At 44.0% G+C, this 12845-nt stretch overlaps 1 non-coding gene across 1 annotated transcript; it reads right to left on the minus strand.

Moving 5' to 3' along the window:
* Positions 1 to 716: 716 nt before the first annotated feature.
* Positions 717 to 857, minus strand: LOC119935932. Its single transcript, XR_005453530.1, has one exon. It is a non-coding gene; the product is annotated as a small nucleolar RNA SNORA7 (small nucleolar RNA).
* Positions 858 to 12845: the final 11988 nt, after the last annotated feature.

The raw sequence follows: 12845 nt of genomic DNA on the forward strand, positions 1-12845 counted from the left end.
CTTTCCACGCTATCCTAGCAACTGCAATCATGGCAAGTAGAAGAGGGATTGAGGGAAAGGAGAGATAAAGTGGTATGTGACTGGAAGACGGGGGAAGTGACCGTGGCTGAGAGCCCTGGAGCTTCTCACCCTCTGGTGCGCTCCCCTCTCTGGCTTGCATCCTGTTTCGCTGCTTTCTTTTTCCCACAGGGGTGGAGGCAGTGAAACTAAGCCCTGAAGGGGAGAAGCAGCATAACATGGTGGAAAGAGCCTGGGCTTGGGACGCAAAGGGTTTGGCAGTCAAAGGGCTTGGATTCAAATTCCCCCTCCACCACCTGTCTACTGTGTGACCTTGGGCTTCACTTCGCTTCTCTGTGCCTCAGTTACCTCATCTGTAAAATGGGGACTAGGGCTGTGAGCCCCATGTGGGATATAGATTGTGCCCAACCCGATTAGCTTGTATCTACCCCAGTGTTTAGTGCAGTGTAATGCAAGTGATTAGAGGCCAGAGGTTCTTCTCTTATGCTGTCTAGTCATCTCCGACCCATAGCGATTCCATGGACACATCTCTCTGAAAACGCCCCACCTCCATCTGCAATCGTTCTGGTGGTGGATCCATAGAGTTTTCTTGGTAAAAATACCAAAGTGGTCTACCTTTTTCTCCTTCCCGCAGTGAATTTGAATCTCCACCCTCAACACTCTCCCATGCTGCTGCTGCCCAGCACAGGTGAGTTTTGACTTTTAGCAGATTGCCTTCCACTCGCTAGCCACTGGCCAAGCTAGGAATGGAATGGATCTGCCTTCTCCGCTTGGCTCTCCCTCCCATAGTCGAAACTGGTAAAGCACTGGAAACTCTCCAGGTGTGATCCCGAAAGGGTCTGAGAGGCTCTACACAAGTAGAAAAAGGAAAGGTGAAATACAGATTCTGGGAAGAAGAGCACAGAAGAAGACTAGTCTCTGCCCACCTCTTCTTACTTGTATCAATTGACCCAGAAGAACACGGGTGATGGAGTGAGAGAGTGTGAGTGGCATTATGCAAACCACTAGCACTGCAGTCGTGCAGATTCCAGTCTTCATGACTGTGCCTTAACATGGCCATCGTTAAATGACCGGAGATAATGTCAACTCTTGGTTATTCATTTATTCATTCATTCATTCAATCATATTTATTGAGTGCTTACTGTATGCAGAGCACTTTACCAAGGTTGTGTCCAACCTGATTAGCTTGTATCTACTCCAGAGCTCAGTACAGTGCCTGGAACATAGTAAGTGTTTAACAAATATCATAAAAAAGAGCCCTTGGGTTTCTGATCCAGCCTACAAATCGTTTTGTAGACACCTGGGCAGGAGGTGCTGAGTGTTGCTCTCAGGTAGATTAGAGATCTGGTGGAGTGGGGAGGAAGCCCAGGTAAACAGAGCCCAGAAAGATCAGCTATTCCTTGGACAGCACCAAAAACATTCAGGAAGAGAGCACATCAACTTTCATGTTTTGTGACATGATCCTAAAGGGATTTCAGCAAAACTCCCGTGTAAAGGAGTCCTTTCATTTGACAGGCATGCTTGTCTCCTTTCTGGTCGAGATGTTGGACTGGAGCTCTCCCAAGAAAGATTATTGAATTTCTGAGAAGATCTGGGCTGGATCGAAAGCCTCTCGTTATGGCTGGAGCCATGGGAAGATTGCAAAGAAGTGTTCTCCAACTGCTGGGTCTAAGCAGTAAAAGTAATCCAGGGTACAGACTAAACTAAAGAAATTCAATGGAAACGGAACTCTTCTTGAATTTTGAAGTGAAAGAAGAGTTGTTTCCCTTTCCATCTGTCTTTTCATGGCCCTTCTCTCTTTTCAAATTTTATTTTTTTTCTGTCTTCTTTCTCCAGTTGCTTTCTTCCCTCAGCTCTTTTCTTCTTATGATTCCTGGAACCAGTTTGTTCCTTGACCCTGAATCACTTTTCGCTCTGATTCTTTTAAGCCTTCTCCTCTCTTGCCCAAGCTCTGCTTCTTTGTCCAGCTCTCTCTTGGCCATTTGAGTTGCTTCTCTGCCCAGTTCTGACAACTTGTAGAAAATCCATGTGGGCCTGTGATCTGAGACACATTCCCAGATACATGATTTAATAACTAAATAGTAAACAGGGGCAGGTGGGGGGCAGGGTGGGTGGGGGTGATTATCACTGGAAAATAATAGTGCCGGGGCATTATAATTCCCCGCTGAGCTGAGCACAGTCTCTCTGGCTCCTCTGATGCGCTCGTGGGCAATTAACCTTTTTGGGCCAACAGACCTTGGGTTTGGCTGAAATCACAATCTGCTTCCTGAGAGGAAAGGTAAACATATCTGTGACGTGTTCAATATTTCTTGGTGACTGACACCAAATGTAATGTGTTGATCTGAAAATAGAAACAATCAAATGTCTGGATAGAAGCGATGAATAGCATGGAGTTATTGAGAGCCAGTAACTCTTCCTTTGCCAAAACAGCTGAATCTGGAATATAGAGTGGACTGAATGATCATGAGGACCAAAGGCAGTGTGTTTAATCCTTGTTCTGAAAAGAAACTCAGCGTTTTCACACTGGGCAACTTTATGACAAAAAGTCTGAAGTTTCATCTTATACAGAGAAGGCATTATTTTTCTTAATAATAATAATAACAATAATGGTATTTGTTAAGTGTTTACTATGTGGTTCTAAACTCGGGGGCGGGGGGGGGGATACAAGGTGATCAGGATGTCCCACCTGGGGCTCACAGTCTTAATCCCCATTTGACAGATGAAGTAACTAAGGCACAGAGAAGTTAAGTGACTTGCCCAAAGTCACATAGCTGACAAGTGGCGGAGCTGGGATTAGAATACACAACCTCTGACTCGCAAGCCCATGCTCTTTCCACTGAGCCACGCTGCTTCTCTAGCAAGCTTGTTCTGTGCAGGAAATATGTCTTTCATCTCTGTTGCCTTGTACTTGCCCCAACATTCAGTACAGTGCCCTGCACATAGTAATTGCTCAATAAATACCATTGATGATGATGAAGGAAATGTTTTTGTTTTGTGGCAGCCATCTTTAACTTCAGTGCCTTGCACTGAGGTGAGGAGTCAGCAATTAGACTCTGATGGATTTCTAGAGATTTTTACCTGGAGTCTTCTACACTGCAGGGAAAGAGGATGAAGAGGCTGCCAAATATTTGTTGATCAAAAGTGCTTTCCCCCATTGTTACCTTTAACTTTGTTTTAACTAAGCTCTAAGCTGAGCCATTAGGTGACTTCAATGATGGCTTTCCCATTTTCAGTTTGCCTTGAAGATAACCTTTTTGTGTTTGGAGAAGCAGCATGAGCTGGACATTTTTTAAGTGTGTGTGTGTTTGTGTGTGTGTGTGTGAGAGAGAAAGAGAGAGAGAGAGAGCAGGTAAGAGAGAGGAAGCAGGAAAAAGACATGGGGGAAAAGGAAAAGCATGAGGAAGAGGAGAAGGGAGTTGCCAGATTAGAAATGGGGAGCAGATGACTTCCACAATGAGGTCTTTATAGAAATCAGAGAAGCCAAAATAATCAATTGCAATCTAAGGGCCCATCTTTGTTTTGGCAAGAGGCAGGCTTGCACATGATGATGATGACTCATACTGTGATGACATGAGATATCAAGACCCATGTTTCCAGAGTCTGCCAGTCTGTATTGTTTGGACCATGGCCATGGTGGAATAGGATACTGGACCTGTGCGGAGCCCAGACTGCCTTCTGGAGACTGCTTAGAGACCAGGTATGGGCCTCAAGAGAGTTTGAGTTGAAAAGCTCTCTGGTTTGGTAATTATTAGCACATCCTACTACTCAGAGACTTCTGGTTCTCTTCTCCAGAGCACCAGCAGGGAATATATTTGACAAATCCAAATCACGGACTTTTGGGGCCCACTTACCAAGACTCAGATCATCTTCTCAATTCAATTTCTGTTCTACAACTCTTAAGAGAAGGTCCCAGATTCCTCACTCCTGCTATTGTGATTTAAAGGCAGGTTTCACATCTGTTTCAGAGCTCGGCAAAATAAGATGTTGGGTTTTATGTGTCAGGAGATTCTGCCAGACAGATAGTGAGGAAAAGAACTGCTCAGTTGGATGTAAAATGTATGTTATGCTCACAGATTATGCCAATGGATTATTTTCCTTCCTCTTCAGTATGGTGTCAACTTTGTCCCCCAAAACAATTAAGTCACCATATCCATCTATTAACCACTGTTTTGATCTCTGGCATTTACCAGCATGCATATTGAAAAGTATCCTTTTCTAAACAGAAATTAGGACAAATTTGGATTGAGAGACCTGTACAGGACAGGAATTGTATAACTTACTTCAGTGTTTAGCACAGTTTAAGAACTGATTAAATATTTTTATTAAATTGTTCCTTTTTTTCTTCTACCTTGTCCTAATCTTTGATCTATCATCATTATCATCAATGGTGTTTACTGAGCATTTTCTCTGTACAGAACACTGTATTAAACACTTGAGAGAGTACAGTAGAGTATGAAGACTCAATCCCTGCCCTCAGAGAGTTTACAATCCAGCAGGGGGATACAGTCATTGAAATAAATTTCAGGTAGCAGAAGCAATCGGGTAAGCCGTGTGCTGCCAAAACAGAGAAAACGATAAAAAAGGACAGCATGGCATAGTCATTCATTCAGTTGTATTTATTGAGCGCTTACTGTGTGCAGAGCACTGTACTAAGCGCTTGGGAAGTGCAAGTCGGCAATACATAGAGACATTCCAGTGTGGAGACGGCAGGACAACAAGCTAGGTACCAAGGTGAAGGTCCCCAAGGTGCAGTGATCACTCTACCAAAGACACATCAAGCTCCTGGACTGGTTTCATCAGCACCCTCAGAACCTTATGCAACATCAATTGGCAGAGTAGGATGATCAACCATGAGATCTCAAATGTCGTCAGCTCTCCAGCATTGAAACACTGCTTCCAGCAACACAGCATGGCTCAGTAGACATGTGAGGAAAATGGACGACAATGGGACACTTAAGCATTGTATGGAGAACTGAAAGGGAGTTCTACATAATCCCTGAGGGCAGAAAAAAATATTTTTTGGACATGGTGAAGCACAGTCTCAACCAATGAGGTGTAGCAGTGGACCTCTGGGAGACCACTGCAGCAGACAGACAAGACAGACAGATCAGGTCAGAGGGCAGAAAGCAGGAGAGGGGTTATATAGAAACGTGTACACAGAAACACAGACCTTAAAGGGAGCACACGTAGAATGGGACATGTGCCAAGAACACAAACATGCAGACACATAGAGATAAAAGAGATAGCAATAGACAATCTGGAACTAAGAAGGCAATTGAAAAGAGATAGGCAAGATGTAGGACAAACCTGCCAGCCTCAAGGAGTCTATCCTTTATCTGTAAATAAGGCAGGAAAGTGTGTTGCTCCTGCATGGATCATTTTCAGTCACATTTGCATGCAAAGATAAGGCTAAGCAGTTAGTAGTGTCATTTCCAAAAGTTAAAGAAAATAATATATGGCCTTAGATATCAACACAAGAACAAAACTCGAGTCAATGTTTGTGGGTTGGGCAGAGCCAGACTTGCTCAAAATTCTTACTAGGTAGTCCCAGTTGGGTGATGGGAGGGGGGAGAAGAGCTACTTTACTTCCACCTACTATGTCACTCTCCTATCAGTGGTATTTATTGAACGCTTGCTGTGTGCAGAGCACTGCACTAAGTCCTTGGAAGACTACAATACCATAGAATTGGTAGACACGATCCCTGTCCTCAAGGAGCTTATAATCTCACCTGGGAGATAGACATTCAAATAAATTACAGCTCGAGGAAGTGACTGAGTATAAGGACATTTACATAAGTGCTGTGGGGTTGGGTGAGAAGAAAAGTGTTTAAGGAGTACAGTCTGAAAGTTATGCAGAAGGGAAAGCAAGTAGGGTGGAGAGATGAGAGATTCAGGGAAGGCAAGTAGGGTGGGGAAATGAGGGATTCAGGGAAGGCTTCTTGGCAGAGATAAGATTTTGGTGGGGCTTTGAAGATGGAGAAAGCGGTGGTCTGTGGGTTAGGGATGGGGAGAGAGTTCCGGGCTGAGGAGCATCATGTCAACAAGGAGCAACTGCGAGTCAGAAGGGTGGCAAAAGGGATTGTCAGCCACTCAGAGGCTGATGTAACCATCATCTGCCCACACAGACACAGGCCCAGGGTCAGGGGAGGTTGTAGAAAGAGGCAGGGATCCTGGGGAACAAGCCTAGCTGCTTTGTGATATCTGAACTGAACTGCTAGGAATAGTTTCACAGAAAATCTACCAGCATTTTGGTAAGGGGATTATGGGGGATCAAAGACTTATCGCTAATGATACCAAAAACACTACTTTAATTCTACTTTGTTACAGTCGTCTCAAGTGCCTCAGTCATCTAGATCATTTAAAGGTGATTTCAGTAGAGTTTGGGATCTTAATGAATTTTATTTAATCTCATCTTTTCACACTGCCTTCTTCTTGGGCTTTAGCATGCTATTTGAGGGTATTTGACAATAAATGCCAGAGAAAATGCACTGGTCATAGACAGTGAAGCTGGATTTTACCAGTGGATAAGACGGATGAGTCTCAAGTCATTTCTCAACCAGGCTGGGGAATCGAAGGACATGAGTTCTAATCCCATCTCTACCATTTGCCTACTGTGTAACCTTGGGCAAATCACTTAATGTCTCTGTGCCTCAATTACCTCATCTGTAAAATGGGGATTAAAAGTGTGAGCCCCATGTGGGACAACCTGATTACCCTGCATCTACCCCAGTGCTTAGAACAGTAAGTGCTTAACAAATTCATTCATTCATTGTCGTATTTATTGAGCGCTTACTGTGTGCAGAGCACTGTACTGAGCGCTTGGAAAGTACAAGTCGGCAACATATAGAGATGGTCCCTACCCAGCAACGGGCTCACAGTCTAGAAGGGGGAGACAGACAACAAAACATGTAGACAGGCGTCATGGATCGCTTCTGTCCTACACGACTTTCAGGCCTATTGCCATGGTCTCTCAGGGGGTAACAATAATAATAATAATAATAATAACATTTATTAAGCGGATAACCCTTGCTTCTGTCATATTTGTGCGGGCCCCACTTCTCCGTTACCACTCTCTTGGAACTGAATAATAATAATAATAATAATAATATTGGCATTTATTCATACAGTCATTCATTCAATCGTATTTAGTGAGCGCTTACTGTGTGCAGAGCACTGTACTAAGCGCTTGGGAAGTACAAGTCGGCAACATAAGTTCACTCGAGTCACGCATGTGCAAACAAAACCTAATCTCGAGCAACCTCCTGATAACCCTAAAGGTAGATGTGACTAATTTACTTAATATTCTAGCATCTGATTTTTCCAGATTATCCAGATTTTCATTTGACAGCTATTACACAAAAAAAATCTCGACAGCTTCTGAAAAGTCCAGGGGTTTTCTGCTTACGCTCACCATTCATGCATTCATTCAGTCGTATTTATTAAGCACTTAGGCAAGTCACTTCACTTCTCTGTGCCTCATAATTATCATAATAATGGCATTTGTGCAAAGCACTGTCCTAAACGCTGGGGAGGATACAAGGTGATCAGGTTGTCCCACGTGGGGCTCACAGTCTTAATTCCCATTTTACAGCTGACGTAACTGAGGCACAGAGAAGTTAAGTGACTTGCCCAAGGTCACACAGCTGACAATTGATGGAACCGGAATTTGAACCCATGTCCTCTGACTCCCAAGCCCGTGCTCTTTCCATTGAGCCATGCTGCTTCTCATTACAATCATTACAATGCAGGGGTGGACTTTGCTGTTAAGGTTAAATATGCAAGCCTTCTTGATAGAACCTAAGTTTCCCCTCCCTCATTTTCTATGCAGGAAAGTAATTGAAGCTAAAGAAAACTAAGCTTTGGGCATACTTGAGGAATTGACTATGAAAGCAATGAATAAATATGGGGGCAGGGTACTTCCTAAAGAAGCAGAAAGATCTCCTTGAAGGTGTGGTTTCAGACCTATTAAGTACCTGCTGAAATTGCTTTCTATTGTTTGATGGGAAGCAATAGCAAGCCAGGTTCACAAGTTTCAGGTGAAAACGTTCATTGCAAGCCTGGCAAGGTAAGTTAAGGCCAAAGTCTGCCGTTTGGCTGAAACGAAAAGAAGAGCGCGGATTGCGTGCAAATAATAAATAAGCATTAAGGCTTTCTGAGCAAAACTATTTAGAGAAGCCGTGGGTGCACAACATAGGCCTGTGAGCCCACTGTTGGGTAGGGACCGTCTCTATATGTTGCCAACTTGTACTTCCCAAGCGCTTAGTACAGTGCTCTGCACACAGTAAGCGCTCAATAAATACGATTGAATGAATGAATGAATAGGCCGTTCATTTTCTTTTCTTACTAGCTGTATTTCTGGAGGCAGAGCCCTCAACCCGAAGGACCTGGCTAGAGGCTGGGGAAAAGACACAGAGAAAGGACCTTGGCTTTAATCTTGCCCTGGTGTCAAGGCCAAAGTAGGGAAAGGTTCAACTCAATTATGCAGGGAGCACTTCCTTTTCAGCTTAGTATGGAACTTGAGAGCTGGGAAGGGTTGTTTTCTTCTCTCTCCCCTCCAAATAGCAGTGGAATTGAGCTCCACAGAGTGTGTGAGAGTCCTTTTTCTAGTGGTGAGAGAACAGCAAAATTCATATTAGACTAGACTCTCCCCCTCCAGGTCTTTACCACATAAAGGTAGCTTGTAGGTAAACTTGGACCTGATCAGCTACTCAAAACTGTTCCGATTGCCAGTGAGAGTTTTATCAATTTTGGCTTAGCCCACAAAATCACCAATGTTAGTTGTTTTCTGCTTACCCATCTCTTTGTTTTAGTTAGCTGTTCCCACTAAATACCACTCAATACTGAAGCAGCGTGGGTCAGTGGAAAGAGCATGGGCTTTGGAGTCAGAGGTCATGGGTTTGAATTCCGGCTCCACCACATGTCTGCTGTGTGACCTTGGGCAAGTCACTTAACTTCTCTGAGCCTCAGTCACCTCATCTGTAAAATGGGGATTAAGACTGTGAGCCCCCCCGTGGGACAACCTGATCACCATGTAACCTCCCCAGCACTTAGAACACTGCTTTGCACATAGTAAGCACTTAATAAATGCCATCATTATTTATACCCCTCTGACATCTTTCCTGCAGGGCTGACTTCTTACAGTTAGGATTAAGGTAAGTGGGGGAACTCCCCCTCTGCTTTTTTTAAACTGACATTAGAAAAATACATTTTATTGAGTCTGTGAGCATCCATAGCCTGAAAAAGTAAAGGGCTGTGGGTTTATTAAAATTCTTACATCATCATGGACAACTCAATGCCCAGAGATAAACCTCAGCCATTTCATAATGAACAGCCCAGCTTTACAGTCATTTTTATGTGAGTTCAGTGATGCTAATGAGAATGTTGCTAATAGGCTGTAGCAAAAAACTGTGTTGCTAAGTGCTTGCTTCATCCAAGACTCCAATACAAAGATTATATTTTCTCAAAAAAAAACCATGTCAGTACCAATCAACGGCACTTAGTAAATGCCTACTGAATGCTAGACATTGCACTAAGGGCTTGGGAAAACCCAACAGAAGCAAGACATATATGTTGCCTGCCCTTAAGGAGCTTATAATCTAATGGGGAGACAGATAAAAATTACTTCCAGCTAGTGAGAAGTGGAGGAAGAAAAATATAGGCAGGTTAAACGGGTGAACAAATATTTTTTAAAATATGTACACATATATAATATCAACACACACACACAAGTGTTGAGGATAGGATTAAGCTTCACAAGTATCCATGATGGAATTTAGTGGAGCACGGTTTTTATTTTCAAGATTGGAAACTCAGTTTTGCATAAGTTGAAGTTCCAGGGATTCCTTCCTGTGGGACTTGGGGCTAGTAGTCCATAAAGGAGTTGAGGGAAGGGGAGAAGAGATTAACTATATCCTTATCTGAACAGCACAGAGTTGGGGGAAGGCAGAGGCCACGGAAGCCAATGGCTGAGGTTGTAGTCTCTTAAACCATCGGCTATCGCCGAAGCCTTAATCACCAGATGGCCTTACCATACCAGAGAGGTAGGAGAAGGGCTGCCATTTACCTTTTTCTTGTAGTAATGTGATGAAATTATTATTATAACCAGCAGTGGGGAATGTTCTGAGGAGCCACCATAAGATAGCCGTGTCACACAATAAACCATTGTTCTGAAGCAACTGCTCTCCTGTGTAGAACCATGAAAAAGAAAAATTTGTGAATCCTCCCCTAAGGCCTTCACACGTCCACAGGGAAAATATCCTTACTTCTCTTGAGTAGAGGCAAAGGTGGGGTAGCTGCTGGAAAATTTTCTGAGGCGGCTAATGTTTGGAAAACCCAATGATGACTCTAGTATTACCCCAAAATCTTGGATTGTTAGAACCTCCCCTAACAGACACCCACACCCACACCCCCCACAACTTTCCTCCCTTCCTCCGGTCTGTAGCCTGTGCTTTGGGGACTGTTTGAGGATGAGTTTTGGTAGCACCAAGCTACTTCCTTTAAGTCTAAGTAACAAAATGGAAATAACTAGAGTTCAGGTTTCCTTCTAATTTCATATGAGGGATGGAGAAGGGAGTATAATGAAGAAAAGAGAAAGGGAGGTAAAGAGATGCAAGAGAGATAAAAGGCAAAGACAAAAAACTCAATAGAGATAACTATCTTTGGCTATCTATAAGGTTGCTTCTGATCTGATTCTCTGTGCAGTGGGAATGGAGCTGGTACTGGCCCAGTACATGCTGGGACTGGAATGGGCTGGAACAGGCCAGGGGCAAGCTGGGCCTGGGCAGACTGGGCTGAGTCAGGCCCCAGACTTCTAGCCCTCTGCTTCTGTGATTCATTCCCCTGCCTCCTGCCAAATCCTTCCCAGTGTATCTACCTACTCCTAACAATAACCTCCACAATATTCTTCCCACTTGCAAAAGTTTCTGAATTTTCTCACCCACCCCCAAAAACAAGTTCCTCCAATCTAGCCAGCTGTTAATTTCATACTCTTGCCAAAGTGACAAATTGGCCTTCTGCTGACAGTTCCACTGATTCTTGGTCTGGGAGCTTTTTGTGTTACTTCCATTGACCTCTCCTTCTCCTATGCTAGTAAGTCATTTTGAGGGACAAATGTCTAGACCTAACAAGGCCAGCGAAGGTTAACATGGCTGATATTCCATGAGAGGCAAAGTGAGAGAAAAAGAAAATTAACTGATAGGTCTGCAGTTTATCAATCCCCTTTTCTCACCACCCTGGAGCCTCTGTATCTGGATGGCTCCTAGAAACCGGGGCACTTGGTCCTCTATTAGTGCATCTGTGACCTTCTCCTGACTCCACTGATCCTTTTGAAAAGAAGGGCTCTGCCTACCTTGGCACAACTCTTTTTCCCAATGTTGAGCAGGTGGGGAAAGAAACTCACCAAAGGGGATGTCCCTTTTTAGGACCCTTCCTCTTCTTCTTCTTCCTTCTGCCCTAAGCTGTTGTCCAAACCCCATCTCCTCCATTCCCACACAAGGGGTCCTTCTGAGTCCAACTGACAGATGCTAACTGTGTCATCTTCTGGGCCACTCTAACATCCCTTGAAACTCTTCATGGTATAACTCATGGTTTCATTCTTCATTAATAACTTTATTTCAGTGTCTTCGGCATGGCTGATTAGTATTGCGGTGGTGAGGGTAGTAGTGGATATGGGCAGGTCTCCCTTTGAAGCTGGCATACTTTTTGTGCAGATGGGATGAGAACCCAAGCATAATGTCCTTCCCTCACTGAACTCCTTAGTTACTGGAAAGGGAAGAAAAGGGCAACTAGCTAACAACTGGACAGCCCTTCCAAGCTACTGGCTTCAGGGGAGACCTGCTTAGTTGCTCTCAAAACAAGATGGAATAGTTCTGAAATCTCTGGGAAACAACAAAATTAAATTAGTGACTCTTCTCTTTCATTGAAATCTGGATGCAAGCGGCTGCACCTCATGCCAAATTTCCAACAACCAATGACCAAAGAGCTCCAAGAGAGCTGCCTCTGTTACTGGCAAGCAGGCCCAGAGTAGTCAAAGGAAACTCAATTGGCTCCAGCACTAGCCTCCTCAGAGCTGATTCAGCTCCAGTGACCAGGGTTTAATGGGTTTACAGGGCGAGGAGGTATTTGTTGGGAGCTCTCTTGGTGGGCAGGTCTTTCTGCAGATTCAGAGGCCTTTCTCTGGGGGTTCCCCTGGGCCAAAGGAGGCTCTTTCAGTAGAAGAGTTCGACTTCTGTACTGATGGTGCTGGGCACACTGAAGAGGCTCAGTAAACAGGGAACTGATAACTGACGGACTGATGGACTGACTGCCTGCCCTTTCAGCCGTCATTTCTACTTGGCCCTACTTTTAGACTGTGAGCCCACTGTTGGGTAGGGATTGTCTCTATGTGATGCCAATTTGTACTTCCCAAGCGCTTAGTACAGTGCTCTGCACATAGTAAGCGCTCAATAAATATGATTGATTGATTGATTGATTGATTGGGGCCCTAGTTTCCCACACACACACACGGGTTGATACAGAAGGGGTTGCCAAGCCCCATGATTGTAAAGAGCTGCCAATTAAAAACATAATATGGGTGAGTCACAGATTTAAAAAAAAATCTTTTTATAGGAACAGGCAGGAAGCATTCCTAGTGGGAAACTTATTCTCTTCCACCACTCAAATGTGGCTGACAGATAGAGAAGTGGGGGGAAACTAATTCTCAATGAAGCAGTTCTCCCCATGACCAGTGTCTCACTTAAGTATGTAGCTTTATACTTGATTGCTGCCCTATCCTGTAATTTATCATCGTGTCTATCTCCTCTGCTAGATTGTCAACTCCTGAAGGCAGG

Source organism: Tachyglossus aculeatus, chromosome 12, assembly GCF_015852505.1.
Source record: "Tachyglossus aculeatus isolate mTacAcu1 chromosome 12, mTacAcu1.pri, whole genome shotgun sequence".
Classification (NCBI taxonomy): Eukaryota; Metazoa; Chordata; class Mammalia; order Monotremata; family Tachyglossidae; genus Tachyglossus; species Tachyglossus aculeatus.